The sequence below is a fragment of the Lissotriton vulgaris genome, chromosome 1_1 (genome assembly GCF_964263255.1).
Source record: "Lissotriton vulgaris chromosome 1_1, aLisVul1.2, whole genome shotgun sequence".
Lineage (NCBI taxonomy): Eukaryota > Metazoa > Chordata > Amphibia > Caudata > Salamandridae > Lissotriton > Lissotriton vulgaris.
Window position 1 is genome coordinate 902214493 of NC_141685.1, and position 20813 is coordinate 902235305.

A 20813-nucleotide genomic window follows, 5' to 3' on the forward strand; every position below is an offset into this window, starting at 1 on the left:
ATGGAGCGTAGTCAGATAGATTTACGTATCAAAATTCAACATAAACACCAACTCGCTTTATTTAAGAAGCATCCGATAAGTGCACTTGTATTTTAAAATGTTTTGGGCTTTGAATCCTTTCTTACTACGGGGAGGATATTATTTAACATATTCGGTGTGCATTACAGGCATAAACACTGGCTCAGTTGTCTGCTCTGTCTCCTCACTTCCTGTTGATTTTCTATTACGGATGATGATGTTTCCAGCAGTGCTCAATTTACATTTTTTTTATTTCAAATAGTGATTGCCAGAGGCCTTCTCAGGAGGTCACTACAGCCTGCACCACTCATTGCGCCTTCCAGCGCAACCAATGACAGCACCAACACAACTACTATCCATCACACTCCTACAAGTGTTACAATTCAGACTATTCCAGGCCCAAAAGCTATAAGAATGGTGTGAGCAGAAGGCAGTATTCAGTTTTAATGTATATTGACTTATTAAACACTGTTGTTGTGCTCATCTCAAAATTTGACAGACAGCGCCACATGTGTTGGATTGTCACTAGAGCTGGAGCTGAAAATTAAGTGCTCTTGTGGAGCACTGGAAACCACCAGCTCAAATTAAGTACTGCTTTCCTGTCATTATTTTAATTTACAGCGATGTCTGTGTATGGCCATCTTGTGCACCTGCCGGGGAGGGGTGAATGTGGCATTCATTACAACCATGCACCTTGCATTACGAGTGCCTGATCTCCCTCATCCAACCTAGATTCGGCTGAATGGTGCCAGGTTAATGACCCTGGTTTATTCCCTCAAACAGCAAATATAAAATGCCATGTCTAATCTGAATAACTATATTTTAAAATGCAGACCAGCACTGAAATGCACGCAATGTAAAATAAGTGAAGCCAGAGGTGTTTTTCATGTGCACTGTATACACTGCCACTTTTGTCATTATTTGTGGAGCACCCTCATTTGTTTATCGTTTAATAGCCATTGGGGTTTGCACCCTTATTTTTTTATCGTTTACTAGCTAATGAGGTTTTTGCGAAGCATTCCTCCTGAACTTACAAACTTATAGATGGCCTCCCGTGCTTAATTTGTTAAAGAATGGGTGCCGGTGCATGAAGTTCTGCTCAGAATCCTTCTACCATGGAATTACATGCCACACGCAAATGCCAAGGCTGCGTAGCCTTAATCCGACCATTTGAAGCCTCCTTAATCCAAAACTATACACTCGATACCCTTTGATCTCACTCTTGCAGGTTCCTGCTTTCTCCCTTTATGACGCTTTTTACGTCTTCTCTTCCTCCGCCTGTCTCTTATTATGTTTTTCCCTCTCTTGCTTAATATCTGATTCCGAAAAATGAGTGCCAGTCTCCAAAAACGAATGCTGGTGGTCCCCACTAGCTCAAATTAAGCACTGGTGGTCTCACATCTCTCAGTCAATAAAAATACAGCCAAGTGAAGTTAAATGCTTTGCATCAGAGCACATAATTTAGATACATGGGAAGCTAGGATTTTCACCCAGGATTCCTGGTTGCACACTGCAGTTCAGCCACTGGATGACTTTCTTCTTCTTTCAAACAGATAAAAGGTGATGGGAGGAAAGGCTGCAATTTGTCTAACCACTGGCAATTGCTCGAAGTAGCATTGCAATACAGTTGTTTTGCTCATCATTCCAACTTAGATTGGACCCAGCCATATGCAAATCAGTCTTGGTCCTGCTTCAATAGAAAGAGTCCAGCCCAAATTGCCAAGCAAGGTCTCCTCCAAACAGGACAGAAGCATTCATAGGAATGTTTCGCTCTGATCGGGGTTTGTCAGTCAGGTGCAACTTGATTCCAGTGACACAGTGAACAAGAGACCCATGTCAGGGCATACCCTTGGCTAGTTAGGGCACCATATTAATCACAATAGTTAACAATAGGAGGGTTTGGCTATACTGCAGTAAGGTCATGCCAACTATAACAAGAAACAACTACCAATTGCCAATACTGCCGTTTGTTCAATACATTTGGACAAGAAGAAACAGAATGAAACTGGCCCTTCTAAACCGCTCTTTCAGTTTGAATTAATCAAATTATTTTTCACACTGTAATCTAGATCATTTCAATTTGACAAAACCTTTACAAACAAATCATCACAACTGATATTACAATGAACCCCGTATAAAATCTTTACCCATACAAAAAGACACTTCTCGCATTCAAAACACCATTCACTTCCTCAAACTCATACAAACCTCATCCCTCATACTAAGGTTTCAGCTCCTTCACACATTCCAACACACTCCGTATGTGCACTCACAAAGAAAAAAGGAACAAAAACCCCTGTTGGGGTACAAGCAACTAACAAAGCGTGAATCAATTTGCTTGCGGTTTTCTCGTGTCTCTCCGGGACGTTATAAAATTCAGATCGCTGTGAATCTTATAACGTCTCGGAGAGACACGAGAAAACCGTGTCCACAACCGCCCAGAACTCAAACCACATAAGGTGTCACATCAAGAATCCACGTATGAAGGGCGTCATACAGAAAACCATTGAATTGAGACTTTGCGCAGCAGTAAAACGGAGCCCCTCTTGGGAGGCTCCAAATACCAAGACGATTACAAAGAATATGTGCCAGCTTCCATGATGGATGGCTCCGTATCCCACAACACGGAAGCAATCCTGCTAGGCACAGCACGCTACCGACTCATCCACTGCATCCTCACTATTCGGTAAGTTTTCCCCTAACACTGACCTTGGAACGAGCACACCCGTAATCCGCTCTTTAACCACCACCTTAATTTTAACCCCCCAGCGGATCAGTCCCCATTCTGGCCGCAACGTTTTCACACGGCGCCATTGACTACGCCGAGCCCCGGATTTCTTCAACACTGGAAGAAACCACTACGGTAAAGTAGCGTTTGCCTCCTCGCGCTTCCTTCACCCTCCCCTAAACCTTTCACTAATTTCGGGCCCCTTACACCCACAGCGATCAGTCATCTTTCTGACCGCGACCCAGACGGCGTCTATACCCACGCCGAACATCGGAATTCCTTAATTTTGACAAGAAACCAAACGGTAAAGCAGCTCCTGCGGCATTGTGCCTCCTGCCACTATTCCCCATATCCCAGTATAAATTCTGGCTCTTTTGCTCCCACAGCGATGCCAATTGGCATCATGCAGCCTTAAAAGTTACAATTGTAACGCACCAGTCATTCTTCTGAGACAGCGCTATTGCCCATGCCGCAATTTACTAAATTGCAAGCAAACCAAACGGTAATGCAGAAATTGTTACCTCACGCAGTACACAAAATTTCCCCCCCCCATGACCAATAATGATCCAGGTAACTTTGTTTCAACAGCAACGCCACCGCCGCATAACGCACCGTGATATGTGCACAGTGCATGCAAGCATCACCTCTGATGTGCCTCTCAATATCTACCCATACCAGAGGAAACTTCAGATTATGGTAAAACGAGATGCCACCCGCCTTCCTTCTACCCCATTTCTCAACCCGTGGTTTGTAAATAACTTGATAATAAAATAATCCCTCAATCCCAACAGGGCACTGCATCGCAGTTCATCTATTGAGGCCAGTCGCCACCCGGTTCAATTAAACTGACTTCAATCACGGATTCATAATTGGTAGGTCCTCCCAACTACTGCCCACAATTCTAATAATCCGGGTCGATTTATGCACTTAATTGACGGTAACTACCCCATCATGCCCTACCACTGGACCTATGACACTGACTCCGGTTCACTTCCCCACCACGGCATCATGCCATATCACCAAGGCGAAAACCAATAGACCTCGATCACCTGCACGTGCCAATCACTCCTTTCCAAACACTGCGGCCGCCTTACAAAATCGATAAAAACAGTTGAATGTATATATTTTATAACTTTTACAGCAGTGCACTGAATGCTCACGCCTTCTGGCAACACCCCTCACTGCGGTTTCGAATACTGTAACTGAATAGCTAGTGCTGACTATTGCTATAATTATGCTTAAATTGACTGCACCTATGCTTTGTTTTCTTCCTTGCTTTTTCCAACAGGCGTTAAAAAGCTTTATTCAGGCAAAATCATTTTTCAAGTCCTGAAGATGATCCCCTTATAACTGAGCGTGGGATCGAAAAGTCGACTCCTTTATGAGTAATCCATACATGTGACCCCACTGTATTATTGTATGTATGATTAACTCCAGGATACACTGTTAATTTAAATTCACACCAGTGACCTGCAAGCTCACCCTGTTTGCCTGATATTTCTTGCACTTACTGTCCTTTTTACTTCTTTCCTACGTATGGCACAGGACTGTGCCCTACTGTAACCCTATTGTTTTGGTTATGTGTTGTATCGTCACATTAAACGACCTACCAGATCAATAAAAAACTCCCTGTCCGGCTGGACAAGGGACTGTTAACTATATAGCAGCCCATTGTGGTCTATATAATATCTTTGTTTACTCTTATTCTCATATGCTAAGGACCACTTGTTTCCTTTATAAATAGCTTCCATGATGGAACACATCGAATGAAAGCTAAGAACTATGAGGTCCTGAAGAGAGTTCCTTTCCATAGGAACTCGAAACGCATCGACCACTTTCTTCGTTAGGCCAATCAAGCCAAGTTTTTTTTTTTTTTAAAGTGTTCACTTAGCAGTGCAATTTCATATGGCCTACTGTCCAAATTAGTAATTCTTTTGATCAAGATAGCTCAGATCTAGCAAATTGATTCACGCTTTGTTAGTTGCTTTTACCCCAACAGGGGTTTTTGTTCCTTTTTTCTTTTTTCTTTTTGTGACTGCTGGCATATTAGAAAATCACCCGAAATCTGCCCATAAACAAGCATGCATCATTATCTTATTCTTGATACCAATCTCCCAGCAGTCGCAGCTTTGATGCCAATCACATAAATCCCAGAGTACTTTCTTTTCTGAGTGATGTTTGTAGTTTCCTTTGTAGAGATTGAGAAAAAAGACCTCCAAGATGTCCATAGGAAATTAGTTTTGCTTTGTGGTCTATTCATTTCTTATGATGATATAATATCTGTTTTTCATTCTCAAATTATAGAAAAAATTATTTTCTTAGTACTTTAGACAGGCCAGTTACATTCCATTCTTTTCTATTTATGGCCTTTTTGCCACTGGCCTGCATATTATCTGTATAGCTCTGAAAACTGCTTTCCCCCTTATTTCTCCCTCTTGCACATTCTATAGCTTATGTGCCATTACGAATTGTTAAATTGGGGAAATTCTACTGCAAGTTTGTACACTGGCTTGTCACTAGGAAATATGATAGTTTCAATAAGAAACCCTGGGTTAACCGGAGTAGCTGTGGCACAAAGCGATGGGCGCTTTGCCAGAGAAATGCACGTAAAGCATTTAAGCAGCTGCAAAACAATATTAAAGTCAGAAAAAACCAACACAATTACCAAATCTATCTAGTAAAATGGGAATAAATTGTGAAAACTGGAATAAGGAAAACAGAGATGATTTGTTAAAATCTTAGTGTCCGATTCACAAAAGTAATCTGAGCCAAAATCCTAACTTTATGACATTCTGTATTCACAAAATGCATTTAGGAGTACTAAAGTTAGGGGGCCCGATTCACAAAAGTAATCTGAGACAAAATCCTAACTTTATGACTTTTGGTATTCACAAAATGCATTTAGGAGTACTAAAGTTAAGAATCCTAACTTTAGTTCTCCTAAATACCCTTTGTGAATACCAAAAGTCGTAAAGTTAGGTTTTTGTCCCAGGTAAACTTAAATTTTGGTCTTAACTGGGGAAAAATCCTGTTAAACTTGGCGGTGGGACAGCAACCAGACAGGGCATACACACAAATTGTTTTGGCATTCTGTTTCCCTCATTTGAAGTGTGACCCAAATGGTGTATGAAAAATCCCAGCAGATCTTTCAAGCAGGTCTAGGTACTCCAGCAGAATCTGCCATTGTGATGTCAACAAGAATCCCACTGTGATAAAGGTCAGTCTGGCTGAGTAGACAGACAAAAGAAGGGAGCAGGTTAGGCTGTTAGCTAAATCTGCTTGTGACAGATAGGCATTTTTTAAGTTAATTAGGTCCTTTTGGCCCAGCCCACAGGCCCTCCCATCAAGGGCACAACCCCCACCCCCCTCAGCCAACGTCTTTTGTTTCTCTACTGTGATCACCTCATTCATGCCTATTAAGAAGCTAGTTACAGTATGATCGGAGCTGGAAAGCAAAATACTGATGTAGTTTCTAGAAACTTCAGGTAGGGCAAATGTAATTTTTTAAAGGTCAAACATTCCAAAATATGTAATACAAATCCAACTTCATTAGTGAATTGGACATGTAATAAACATTTCAAACATTTCAACAATTAAACTTCTAGCTGTTTCCTAGGCAGAGATAATATTTAGTAAATCTTATGTGGTATTCCAAAGATTTGCTATGGAACAGCCAAACCTGCTACAATAAAATTAACTTTGAGGTGCTTGTCACAGTAAGGACATGTTTAACATTAATTTTTACATGACTTATTTTTAAATACCATGCACCCTGACTTACAGGTCTTATTAAGGTATTAAGGTTTATTTAGGGGTGACAATGCAAAATTACACAGCCAGGATCTAATGGTAGGCCCGGAGACATACCTTACATTGCCACTGAAGTGGATGCAACAATGGGTGCTGCAGTCCATTGGTACCATTTCATTTACATGGCATGGGTACACTTGGCATCATATTCTAGGGATTTTTGAATGTGGCTGGGTGGAATTTGAGTAGTATGATTCCACATAATCACAGGGAATTGCATGAAAATTCTACCAGATTCCGTGGAAATCCACGACTGGCATTTAACGATATTTGCTTAGTGCAAAATGCACCCTCACAATGAAAAATTGATGTGAGGATGCTTTTTGCCTAAGAAAAGACTGCAGCCAAATACCACTTGGCAATGGCATCCTTGCATGCTCTGCAGTGATTAAAGGTTTTAATCACTGCACGGTATGCTAGAGAACAAGTGGTGTTTGCAGTGTTTTCTGAAATTTATAGATCATTGCATATACCTCACAGCCCTTACATACTCTGCAGTGATTAAGGCGCTGGGTGGTGTATGCAGTAGTTTATAAAGTTTAGAAATCACTGCATATCACTCGGCGCCCATACATACTCTGCAGTGATTAAAACATTTAATGCCATCAACTTGTATGTAAAATGATTTCTAAAGTTTAGAAACCACTGCATATCACTTGGCGTCCTTACTTACTCTTCAGTGATTAAATATTTTAATCACTCCAGAAAGTGCAAGGGTGTCAAGTGGTACGCAGTAGTTTCTAAACTTTACAAACCCCTGTATAATTTTTAATTCCACCAGCGGAACAATTTCATTTGTCAGTAATTCTGCGTTACAAATTACAAACATTCCTCTGATTCTGCCGGCGGAATAAAAAATTATACCCGAGCCTACTTATAAGAACATTAAATGTGCAACTCAGGAGTATACTAATTTACCATGTTGAAAGGGCGAGAAAACTCACTTTACCATTTGTTTACCATTTCTACGCCAAGGTATTCAAAGGTCAAGTGAACAGTGTTCTTCAGAAGGGAAAGTTGTAACTCTGATTTATGGATTATGCTAGGCCACCCCCTTTTCTGTCAGGTCTGTCCTCTTTAATAATGGAGAAGCTGGGGGTGAGCAGATCAAGGATGGCCATTGAGTGGTCATTAAGCCAGGTTTCTGTGAGGAAGGCAATGTCAATAGCCTCACTGAGGATGGTTTCTGAAATTTCCATAGCATGTAATGCTGCCAATCTGCAGTTAACAAGCATGCATGAAAGGGGGTTTGGGTTACCCTTGGCAGGTTTGAGGGTGTGGATGGAGGTGTGTTGTGCTGGAGGTCTAGGAGAGATGAGAGGAGAAGGGACTCGGTTAAAGCCCATTATTACTGGGATGTTGGAGTAAGGGAGGTGATCTGTCACCTGAGACTTAGGGCAATAGGAATTGATTAGGTCATTAAGGTCAGCAGTGGAGAGGGAGCAAACAGCAAGGTAAGGCCTATGAGCTCATTTGCAAAGGGGAATGGTCAGCCCTCTGGCATGTTGAGAGAAGTTGTGAGAACTAGAGGACAAGGTTTCAGTGATGTAGGGGCACGCCCAGGAGTTAATGATCAAGAGATCCCCGCTAATCTGCGTTAATTCAGTGACCATAGAATTGAGTTTGCGTTCTATACTGTTCAATGTCTGTGCAATAAAGTTGGGGGGGGACCCGCAGAGAAGGAGAGAGGGGAAGAAGTGGGGTCGATGTTGAAAGGAGAGAGAAATCCAGCGAGAGGAGGGTGAACAGAGATGGGGGAGGGAGTCCAAACAGTAGGCAGGTGGTTAATGAAGTTCTGACAAGTGTTAAATGGATTCTGCGTCAAGTGCTTCGAGTCAGTTAAACAATCAGGGGATAGGGGATGAGTAGGGAGAGAGAGAGAGAGGGAGTGTTACGGGAATAAACCACATTGTGTCGCTTGGAAAGGATTGCATTAGATGTCGGGTCGTTAGACATAGAGGAGAGTGGAGTCGGAGTCCCAAGGGGGGGCAAGTGAGTAGGAAGAGAGTTAGAGGGAGAACCTGGGAAGATGGTTGGGATAGTAGGCGAGCGAACAATGGTAAGAGTAGGTGAGAGATCAAACAATCTTAGGAGAGAGGGGGCAAGAGTTCCTCCGCTGCGGATTGGGGCCCCGTCAGAGGTTATGGAAGAGGAATGGGAAAGAAGGGGAAGGTGGGACTGATTGGGGAAGTGGAATAAATACCTAAGGGGCAAGGCAGTTGGGTAGCTGAGGGATTTTGACTAATTTTAGAGAGTAGATAGGCCATGATATTGAAATAGCTGTCAAAAATTTAGCCATTTTGATGGAGCCTATTTTGAGTCACTAAACCATTTCATATAAAAAAGTCAAAGTATATCAGTGCAGAATGTTACCAAGTTGTCTGCATAATTTTAACATTCCAATTTTGTGTGTCTAATGTACGTGTAATAATGCATATGAAAGTGGAGATAATAGAATTTGATGCCCCAATTCCTTCAATTAGATGCTCAATTACTAAGCTTATAGATGTTGCATTAATATAGCGAATAGTGCATCTTGGACACCCTTATTAAGTTCATTCTGTAAAGTCCCTAATTATAGAATTCCCTTGCTTTCTTTTTTGTGGAGTCTTAGTACCTTGTTGCCTCTGCAAGGATGTGATGAGATCTGTTCTATTACAAAAAAAGAGAAGGTCCAATTATGTTCATGATGCCATAGAAAGTGATCAGTCAGGAGCAACGTGGTATCTCCTTTCTGTATATTTCAATTGTGTTTTTGAATTCTTGTTTTTAGGGGTATGATTGTTTTTACAGGGACACTGGATGATGAAGAAAGATCATGTGTACTATTAGAGTTTATCCAATCTTTGATTGCAGTCTTGACCCCATGGTAAAATTAGACTTCCTTGAGTTAATTTATTCCAGATTTGCAGATATAACAGTTGAGACATGTTTAGAATTCTGTGTTCGGAGTCCTTGACACATTTTCCTCCCCCTTCCTTCCTGGCGCCCAGGGTCTGCTCTGGAATTCCTGGTCTACTGGTTGCTGTCATCTGGATCAACGGATATTTCTTTCAAACTGCTTTCACGACAAACTTTGCTCTACTGGATACCTCCTGACTGGAGAGCCAGCAACATTGGTATGTCCCATCACTCTTCAACTCTTCAAGTATTTTAGTCAGTGCACTGTACTATAGGTCCCTATGCTTATTTTTGGCTAGGTTTTCTACTAGCACCAACGTTTTGTCGTGTCCTACTTTCCTTGTCTAGATATTTTTTGTTGTGACTTTTTTTGAACCGCAGTTTCTCCATTCTGTTGAGTGACTCTGATTTGACTCCCTCCTGTAAGAATCCATTCTTCAACGATTTTCTTTTTTTGTTTTATTATGAACTTACTTCCTAAGACACTTAATAGGAATCTGTGAACTCCATTTTTCCTATCCTGGACTTTCCTTGGGGATTGGTGAATTACACTCATTTGAAACTGGTGAAAGTCTCCCTATGGGAGGGGAAGTTTTCTGATTTGCATAACAGTATGAAAGATTCTTCTTTAGTGTTAGGATGATCCCTTTACTTATCCAGTTTTCTTGTGATAATGTTTTATAGAGAATGGTGTATTCTTAAGTCCTATTAAGAAGAGGGTATTCCGAAACAGAACACTCATGGTTCTTTAGAGGGAGCCCTGCTGTCTCAACAATGAGCATGCTTTTCTCCCTACATGCTGTTATCCTCTTTTCCCCCCGAGACAAACTGCTCATACTGCTTATTCAGCATGAGAGGCTGGTCTGGAGGTGAGAGGTAGGACTATTGCCGTTTCCGCAGCTTTTGGCTTACAGGTGTGTGGGATAGCGACAGTTGAACAGACTGAAGTGGGAATAGTAAATGTTACCCCTCCTGAGTCCAACGCTTTCTCTACTGTTGCACCAACTGGAGTGGGAGTGATAAATGTTACCCATCCTGAGTCCAACTCTTTTGCTCCTGTCGCACTGACTGGAGTGTGGATAGTAAATGTTACCTCTTCTGAATCCAATGCTTTCCCCACTGTTGCACAGACTGGAGTGGGAATAGTAAAGGTTACCCCTCCTGAGTCCAACGCAGTCCCTGCTTTTGCTCTGACTGTAGTGGGAATGATACATTTTACCTCTCCTGAGTTCAACGCTTTCCCTACTGTTGCACACACTGGAGTAAGAATAATAAATGTTGCCCCTCCTGAGTTCAACGCTGTACCTACTGTTGCACTGACTGGAGTGAGAATAGTAAATTTTACCCACGTGAGTCCAATGCTTTTCCTACAGTTACACTGACTGGAGTGGGGATAGTACATTTTACCCCTCCTGAGCCCAATGCTTTCCTTATTTTTGCACGGACAGGAATGAAAATAGTACCTTTTACCCATCCTTAGTCCAAGGTCTTTCTTACTGTTGCACCGACTGGAGTGGGAATAGTACATTTTAAACCTCCTGAGTCCAATGCTATCGCTACTATTGCAGGGACTGGATTTGGAATAGTAAAATGTGCCCATCCTGAGTCCAACACTTTCTCTACTGTTTCACCGAATGGAATGGGGATGATGAATTTTACACCTCCTTAGTCCAACACTTTCCCTACTTTCGCACCGACTGGTGTGGGAATAGTACATTTTATCCCTCGTGAGCCCAACGCTTTCCCTACTGTTGCACAGACTGGACTTGGAATAGTAACTTTTACCCCTCCTGAGTTTAACAATTTCCCTAGTGTTGCACAGACTAGGGTGGGAATAGTAAATGCTACACATCCTGAGTCCAAAACTTTTCTGACTGTTGCACACACTGGGGTGGGAATAGTAAATTTTACCCCTTCTGAGTCCAACGCTTTCCCTGCTGTTGCACCGACTGGAGTGGGAATAGTAAATGTTGCCCCTTCTGAGTCCAACGCTTTCCCTACTGTTGCACAGGCTGTAGTTGGAATAGTAGATTTTATGCTTCCAGAGTCCAATGCTTTACCTACTGTTGCACAGGCTAGAGTGGGAATAGTAAGTTTTACCCCTCTTGTGTCCAATGCTTTACATATTGTTGCGCCAACTGGAGTGGAAATAGTAAATGCTACCCCTCCAGAGTCCAATGCTTTCCCTACTGTTGCACTGACTGGAGTGGGAATATTATATTTTGACCCTTATGAGTCCAACGCTTTCCCTACTGTTGCACAGACGGGGTTGGGAATAATACATTTGACCTCTTCTGAGTCCATGCTTTCCCTACTGTTGAACAGACTGAAGTGGGAATAGTACATTTTACCCCTCCTGAGTCCAACACTTTACCTACTGTTGCACAGACTGGAGTGGGAATAGGAAAATAAACCCCTCTTGAGTCCAACGCTTTCTCTGTTTTTGCAACAACTAGAGTGGGAATAGTGCATTTTACCCCTTCTAAGTCCAACGCTTTCCCTACTGTTGCACAGACTGGAGTGGGAATAGTACACTATATGCCTTCTGAGTCCAACACTAGCCCTACTGTTGCATTAATTGGATTGGGAATAGTTGATTTATTATTTCTGCAGTTTAATACCTTTATTAATATTGTTTAAATATATATGATTATTTATGTGCTTCTGTATTTAATTTTATAAATATATACATGTATATATATATATATATATATATATATATATATATATATATATATATATATATATATATATATATATATATAGACACGCCATTGACCTTTGGAACCTACTCGACACTACATCGCCGGACGTCGCCTTCCTTACAGAAACCTGGATGAACGCCTCATCAGCTCCCGACATCGCCATAGCCATCCCTGATGGCTACAAGATCATCCGAAAGTACCGCATCAACCAAACAGGAGGAGGCATCGCCATCGTCCATAAGAACACCATCCGCATCACGACCAGTTCAGACGATAACCTCGCTACCGCCGAACACCTTCACTTCCAGATCCACACCGACCCCAAGACCACACTCAGAGGCACCCTCATCTACAGGCCACCAGGACCCCGCACACAATTCAGCGAAGACATCACTGACTTCATCAGCCCTCACGCCCTCCCCTCCGAGGACTACATCCTACTGGGAGACCTCAACTTCCACCTGGAAAAGAAAAACGACAGCAACACCACCACCCTTCTGGACAACCTGGCCAACCTCGGACTCAAACAACTCGTTGAAACCCCCACCCACTATGCCGGGCACACGCTCGACCCAATCTTCAACTCCAGCAAGCACATCTCCTTCAACCACACCACAGTTCTCCATTGGACGGACCACAGCTGCGTTCACTTCAACTACAAAAAGACCACAACCCACAACCTCCCACAACCACTTCCCCGAAGAAACTGGAACAAAATTACCACTGACCAGCTCTTCACATCGCTTCACCAAAACCCTCCTGCCAAATCATCGGACCCAAACCAAGCAGCCACCAACCTCACACAATGGATCACCCACAGCGCCGATGAACTAGCACCCTTGAAAAACCATCAAATCAAGCAAGGTAGCAAAAAAGCCCCTGGTTCAACAATGACCTTAAGAAATCCAAGAAGTTTTGTCGCACCCTCGAGAAAGCCTGGAGAAAAAACCCAACCACTGACAACATGGCCACCTTCAAGAACGCCACCCGCAAACACCACCAACTGATCCGATCCACCAAGAAATCAGCATTCAAGGATCGACTTGACAACAACGCCCACAACAGCAAGGAACTATTCAACATCGTCAAAGAATTTACCAACTCCACCGCCGGCACCAACGACATCACTCCCTCCCAAAACCTCTGCGACTCCCTAGCCTCATTCTTCCACAACAAAATCGCCGACATACATAACAGCTTTGAAAACCAGTCCGGAGACCAGTCCACTCCACGAACCTCCAAACCAAAACCCCCCTCTAACAACCTTTGCGCCTGGAACCCAATCACCACTGAAGACACCATCCGCCTGATGAACTCCATCCACTCAGGATCGCCAACCGACCCATGTCCCCACCACATCTTCAACAAAGCAGACTCCATTATTGCACCCCATCTCCGAGACATCATCAACTGCTCCCTCAACTCTGCTACCTTCCCGGAAAGCTGGAAACATGCCGAACTCAGCGCCCTTCTGAAGAAACCCACAGCAGACCCCACTGAACTTAAGAACTACCGCCCCATCTCGCTCCTCCCTTTCTCTGCCAAAGTCATTGGGAAAGCCGTCAACAGTCAGCTCGCCGCCTTCCTCGAATCCAACAAATCCCTCGACCCCTCACAGTCCGGCTTCCGAGCCAAACACAGCACCGAAACCGCCCTCATCGCAGCAACCGACGACATTCGAACACTACTGAGCAACGGAGAAATAGTTGCCCTCATCCTACTTGACCTCTCTGCAGCCTTCGATACAGTTTGTCATAGCACCCTCATACAACGCCTCAGCAACGTCGGAATACAAGGAAAAGCATTGGACTGGATCATCTCGTTCCTCGCCGGAATAACCCAGAGAGTCCGCCTCCCCCCTTTTAGATCAGAGGCTACCGAAGTCATCTGCGGTGTACCACAAGGATCATCACTCAGCCCCACCCTCTTCAACGTATACATGAGTCCCCTCGCATCCATCGCGCGCCAACACAACCTCAACATTACCTCCTACGCAGACGACACCCAGCTGATCCTCTCCCTCACCAAAGACCCAAACACCGCCAAAACCAACTTACACAAAGGAATGAAAGAAGTAGCCGAGTGGATGAAGAACAGCCGTTTAAAACTGAACTCGGACAAAATGGAAGTCCTCATCTTAGGTTCATCCCCCTCTGCTTGGGACAATTCATGGTGGCCACCGGCCCTGGGAACCGCACCCATACCTACGGACCACGCACTTAACCTGGGCTTCATCCTAGACTCCTCCCTATCGATGACCAGACAAGTCAACGCCGTCTCATCATCATGCTTCAACATCCTACGCATGCTCAAAAAAATCTTCAGTTGGATCCCCACCGAAACAAGAAAAACGGTCACCCACGCACTGGTCACAAGCCGACTGGATTACGGAAACACCCTCTACTCCGGAACCACAGCCAAACTACGGAAAAAACTCCAACGCATCCAAAACGCCTCAGCCAGACTCATACTAGACATCCCCCGCCAAGCTCACATTTCCGGTCACCTAAAAGACCTCCACTGGCTCCCCGTCAACAAGAGAATAATGTTCCGTCTCCTCACCCACGCACACAAAGCCCTCTACGACCTAGGACCCAAATGCCTCAACACGCGCCTGTCCTTTTACACCCCCACCCGCCAAATACGATCGTCCAATCAAGCCCTCGCCGCAATCCCGCGCATCCATAGATCCACCATGGGGGGAAGATCCTTCTCCTACTTAGCGGCCAAAACCTGGAATTCTCTCCCCACCCACCTCCGCCTTACACAGAACCACCTCTCCTTCAGAAAGCAACAAAAAATGTGGATATTCGATAAGTAAAGTACCCCCCTCCCTCAAGCTCCTTGAGACCCCCTGGGTGAGTAGTGCGCTATACAAATGCTTGAACTTGAACTTGAACATACATATAAATATATATATATATATATATATATATATACATTCATGCAACTTGTAAGATATTTTTAGTAAAATGTATTTTTATAGATATTGTTTACTTTTTATGTATTATCAAATTGGAATTTTTTTCAATGTTTTTGCAGTTTATTTCTTATAATGTTTGTAATGTGTATGCATCCTACAAGGAAGGATGGTTTGAGGGAGTCGGAGGACGCCAACGGACCAACCAGTTCTCTTGGGGTAAGCCGGCGCCATTACAGCAGATGCAGGTAGCAGGAATAGTGTTGGAAAGTTGCGGGAATGTGCCTCACGACTGGAGGCAGTGACCAAAGTGCATCAGTGATTTATTCCAGTTAAACATGTCATCATTGGCAGACGCGCTACGGGACCGGGAGGCCTTAGCAGATTAATTATTCGATAATTTACCTGAAATTGACGAGACACTAGGGGAAGGCACTGACAACATTTCTAAATCCACGAATGATGTGAAAATGCAACTTAAAACGTTAGAGAAACTTCTCAGCACAGAACTGACTAAATGGTGGGAGAAGCGGTCACTGGAAAAATATAAAGAGGTGGGACGAATACCACGTCGGCTGAGGGTTTTAATGGCTCCTTCGTTTGAAAACCCCAACCCGCTAATGTTAAAGGAATGGGCCACATACAATCTGGAAGCCTCTACGAACATGGTTGCCATACTGATTAAATATGCTACAACTGTTAGGGATAAAATATTAAAACAGATCGATGCTATGAATCTAACATTGGCAGGGCACGAACAACAAGATTTCATCAAAAAGAGTAGAGCTGAAATTGATTTGCGCCTTCAAAAACATGAGGAAACCATCAAAGCCCAGAAGATATTCAAATTCGCCAGGGATAAAAAGGATTATGAATAATGCAGAATCTTTACTTTTGCGCGCAAATTTGATGTAGCCAAGAGGCAAGCAATTGGGCCCAAAAACCCAGTGGTCCACTGTACCAACTTACACAGTCCCGAAACATGTGAGATCGACCTCAGTTCGACTGCCAGCAGCACAGGATCAGATGAGGGTGGACTCAACAACATGCCATCCCTATTACCGAATAGCTTCTCACCATCGGAGGAACTTGTTTTTTTAGTAGAGGATCGCCACCAAACCCTGCGGCAAAGTACACAGGCAAAGAGAGGCGCAGGCGAAGGAACAAATGCAGAGAACAAAGGCACAAATGCAAAATCAGGAAACAGCAGGGGCAGATGGCGCAATGTGAGGAAGAAAAATTAAGCACCATGAATAAATCAGTCACGGACAATACTGTCATCAACCTGACTAATATCGACCTTACAGCAGCAGAAACTCAACTACTGGCTTTAGGTTTGTGTTTTTGCCCACCAAATTGTTTCAAATATGTCCAAACTAGAATCGATGTCTTTAAATGTATTCAGAAGTTAAAACTTCTTTAGCATTTCAAATTGAGTAAAACTACAACCACTGCCTCTAGCATTATGGTTTCCGATAAACAGAGCATCCAACTGCAAGTAAGCAACATTACCAACCTTAGGACTGTGCATGCTCTGGCTGAGAACTCCGACGGCAATCTTGGCTCTACCCAAATACAGCTGCTGAATCTGGGCACCATTGGTAATTTGCCTGCCACGAGCCCATTTCGTCCACCCGCTAACTTTATCCCCCTTATGGCTAAGGATGCCATTGATACCTTTAGTGACTGTGTGATCAGTGACCTCAAAGCACTCAGTAATAAAGTTCTGATGAGAATGAAACAATGTTCATTCAAAGAGAGACAGTACTCAGCACTAACGAAAAATTAAATGATAATGCTGACATAATTGTAACAAAAGCAGACAAAGGGGGAAACGTTGTGTTGTGGCCCAAAACAAGGGGCCTCATTTATGAGGCAGTGCGTCACTTTTATGCCGCCGGTGCGTCACTTTTTGTGACGCACCAGTGGCGTAAAAAATGCGGCTTGTTGCGCCGTATTTACAAAGTGACGCATCTAGGTAGATGCGTCACTTTGTAAACCCCTGCGCCACAGTATACCTGCGCCAGGTATAATGTATGCAAGGGGGGCGTATTGACGCAAGGAAGGGTCGTAGATGTGACGCAGTGAAATCTATGAGATTTCACTGCGTCACTTTTAGGACGCCGTTGCATCAAAATCTTGCGCCTGCCTCACAGCAGGCGTAAGACTGACCCAGGCCCTATCACATGGGGCTTGCCTCTGAAGAGTATACCATACGGTGAATTTCTCCGTATTAAGCGTATCTATAGCTTCAATGCTGATCTTGACAGTTGACAAAATTACTCCTGACCTTTCAGCGTTTCCTAGTCCGTGGAAAACCGTAGAACTATTTTGTGTCTGCTTGACACAAAATAGTTAATACGGGGTCCGAGGAGCTAGCTCCGGCAATCGAACCCAACATCTCAACCAAGATATGGCGGGACCATTTTTACTCGTTATATAAGGCCCCTAACGACGCTACTGCTGATACACCACTGATCACTGATACAGTAACTGAGGGTGAACTTTTAACAGAGGCGGAAGTCCGTGCAGCCATCACAGGGCTGGCAACAGGCAAAGCACCAGGACTGGATGGCCTCCCGGGCGATCTATTCAACCATGAGCCTGATGTATGAGCACCATACTTGGTTGTGTTATTCAATGCTGTCCTAGGGGGTATGGAGGTTCCTAGTACTTGGCTGGGCGCAGAGATCGTTCCCATATTTAAAAAGGGATCACCTCTGCTCCCAGCCAACTACAGGCCTATTAGCCTTATCGATGTTCCCCAGAAGTTATTTGGTAGGCTGATATTAGATCGCCTCCAAAACTGGATGGAGGAAAATTCCATTCTTAGTCCTTATCAGGTGGGATTCAGAAGAAGGGTTTCCACTATGGATCAGATATTCCGCCTGAACCTCCTCTATTGGAAGACTGCGGTACTCGAGGGCGGCAGCATGTACACAGTCTTCGTGGACTTGCGAGCCGCCTTCGATTTAGTACCCCGAGATAGACTTTGGACTGTACTGTTTGAGTTGGGTATTCTGGTGGACATCCTGACTATCTTGATAAGGCTACACCAGGAAAATTTCGCACGAGTCAGGTGTGGTAGAAATGGGGCACTCTCCGACAGGTTCTCCGTTGACAGGGGGGTGAGACAGGGCTGCGTGCTCGCACCGACCCTGTTCTGCCTCTTTGTCAACGGGGTAATTGACCACCTGACCAGGATCAAAGACATCAATGCCCCTAAGTTGAACGGCAGCAGGGTGCCCGCAATTATGTTTGCGGACGACACCCTGCTGCTGTCCAAATCACCAATGGGTATACAAAGAGTCATGGATGGGTTCTCAGCGTTCTGTGCGGAGCGGGGGCTTGAGATCAATGCGTTAAAAACCAAATTCATGATTCTCAACCCCCCCACTAACACGCCCCAACCCTACTATTGGCTCAACAAGACTACAGATGGTTTTTACCTTCGAATACCTGGGCGTAACTATTAACCAGGACATGACGTGGGACACGCATCGGGCAAAGGCCCACATGAAATTGCTCCAATTATCCGGAGGTATTTCTAGGATGATAAGTAGATCGACCTACAAACGCTTTAGTGCTGCCCTTGAAATGTATAAAATGCAGGCCAGAGGGGCAGTTTTAGATGGAGGGGAATTGTGGGGTCACTCTCCTAGTCAAAAACTACAAACAACTGAAAATAATTTCATTAGGCAGATGGCAGCCCTACCTGCAAGTACCCCTCTCCTCCCGCTGAGACTCGACTTAGGTTTGAGACCCATTGCGGAGGATTTGGGACTAAGACCAATCATCTTCTGGCGCCGCATCTGGAGCACACCAGAACTTGCGAGCTACAGAAGTGAGCTCCAAGAGATCCTCTGTCTACCTAAATCAAGACAAATTCCATGGTTGAGTTACATCAAACAAACATGTGAGAAAATAGGCAGACCAGAGTTATGGCAAGATCCAGCTAACACTTGCACTAGGACCTCACGTAAACTCATAGTGAGAGATTTTCGCGAGATGAGGCTCACTGTTACATTGGGAAAACCATGGGAGGGGTCCTTGACAGAATTGTTTCTTAAGTTTAAGGAAGTGTACTTATTCGAGCGTGTGCTAGACAACATTTCCCCGGTCCTTACAAGGAAAATCTTCTTACAATGGCGATATTGCACACTTCCTACAAGGGCATTTACAAAACACTGGGCCCAGACTTCATTGAGTGAGCATTGCCCGTCTTGCTCGCACCATCGGGAAGATGATCTGCACATTATATTCTTCTGCAAGGCCTATCGAAGACCCAGGAAATACTGGCTTGTCCCCCTCCTCAAAAAATTTGGCTTTACAAGATACCTCCCAGCTTACAGGATTTTAAAAATGGACCTTTCACCTATTATTGTATTTGGGGTGGCAACATTTTTAACTGCAATGTGGCATATCCGTAATCGACTTTTAAAATTTGAGCAAGAGCTGGCATAAATGAAATGGTCTGATTTCATGTAAATCTAATATTCTTTTAAATGTTGCGTAATGTTGGTTTGACCGTCTTGCTGTTTTAATTGAATGTGTTTTGCATATCTTTTATGATCTAAAATTGATCGAAATAAAGATGGAAATGGAATAGAACTATTTTGTGTCTGCTTGACACAAAATAGTCAAGCAGACACACCGTGTCCATCTCCAACACCCACATATGCCCCTAACGAGGTAAGGGCCATTAGAGAATTGGCCATGTGTCCGCCCGTCAAACATATGGCCAGTATTTGCTTTCACATACATACAGGCAATATGTAAAAGCAAAAACTTTTAAATGACTCCCATTCCATGATGGAATACTCTCATGGCAAGGTTTTTTTTTATTTGGTAGTTACTGGAAATGAAAGAGATGTCTGCTGGGCTGGCGGAGATCTCTGCATTTGGGGTCAGAGAACCTGCGCCTTGGTGGGAACAAAATACTCTGCTACAGCAACGGTAAATACATTGTCTGCCAAACTAAAAATCAGACCCTTTGTCACCCTCACTAACTCATCTTTCATTATATCTATCCATTTTAAGTCCTGTTTATACTAGAGGGGCTTTGGGTCAACCCTTCTCCAACTATTATCGTGTTTGGGTAAGCCTCTTCAGCCATTGCTTTGAGACAATGTATCATATATTGAATCAGCCCGGAGGAGTATACATCTCTCACCTCATGCTAGTGGCTGTTTGGTCTATTTTCCACTTCTTAGCCAATGGCACCATTACAAGGCATAAGGGGTTAATTCACATTCGAAATATACATTCAATCAGCACTCTTTGTACATATTTTTACTGTAATACCCATTGGTTCACTTTACAACAAAACCAATGAATTGTTTGGGATGCCAATGGGCCATTGATGTCCACAGCAATCACTTTAAGCTCATGAGACACGAGACACTAATAAGTTCCAGGGCAGGTCTCATCCTTCCACCATACATATTGAAAAATGCGATCAGGATAGAATGGCCTTGCCAATGCTTCTTCGTTTTGGGTTTATAGTTTTCTTTTCTATGCTTTTTAATTTTTTTATTTGTAAGCACTATTATATCATTGAGAATAAATATCATTTAACTAGGCATCTTTCAGTTTTTAACCCTTTGAAATCATAATTGGTGCTTTTGTGAGACATTTTCCGTGTTTTCACTAAGTGGGAAAACTGATATCAGCAGGCCATTGTTAATTTGATTATTACTGATCCAGATCTAAAAATGATGCTCCTTGAGTT

The 20813-nt window shown here is 43.6% G+C and overlaps 1 protein-coding gene across 3 annotated transcripts in view; it reads right to left on the reverse strand.

The window, feature by feature from the left end:
* Nucleotides 1-20813, reverse strand: part of LOC147748145 (complement C3-like) — a 1551795-nt gene that overhangs the window by 1344556 nt on the left and 186426 nt on the right. The gene's annotated exons all lie outside the window — the stretch shown is intronic.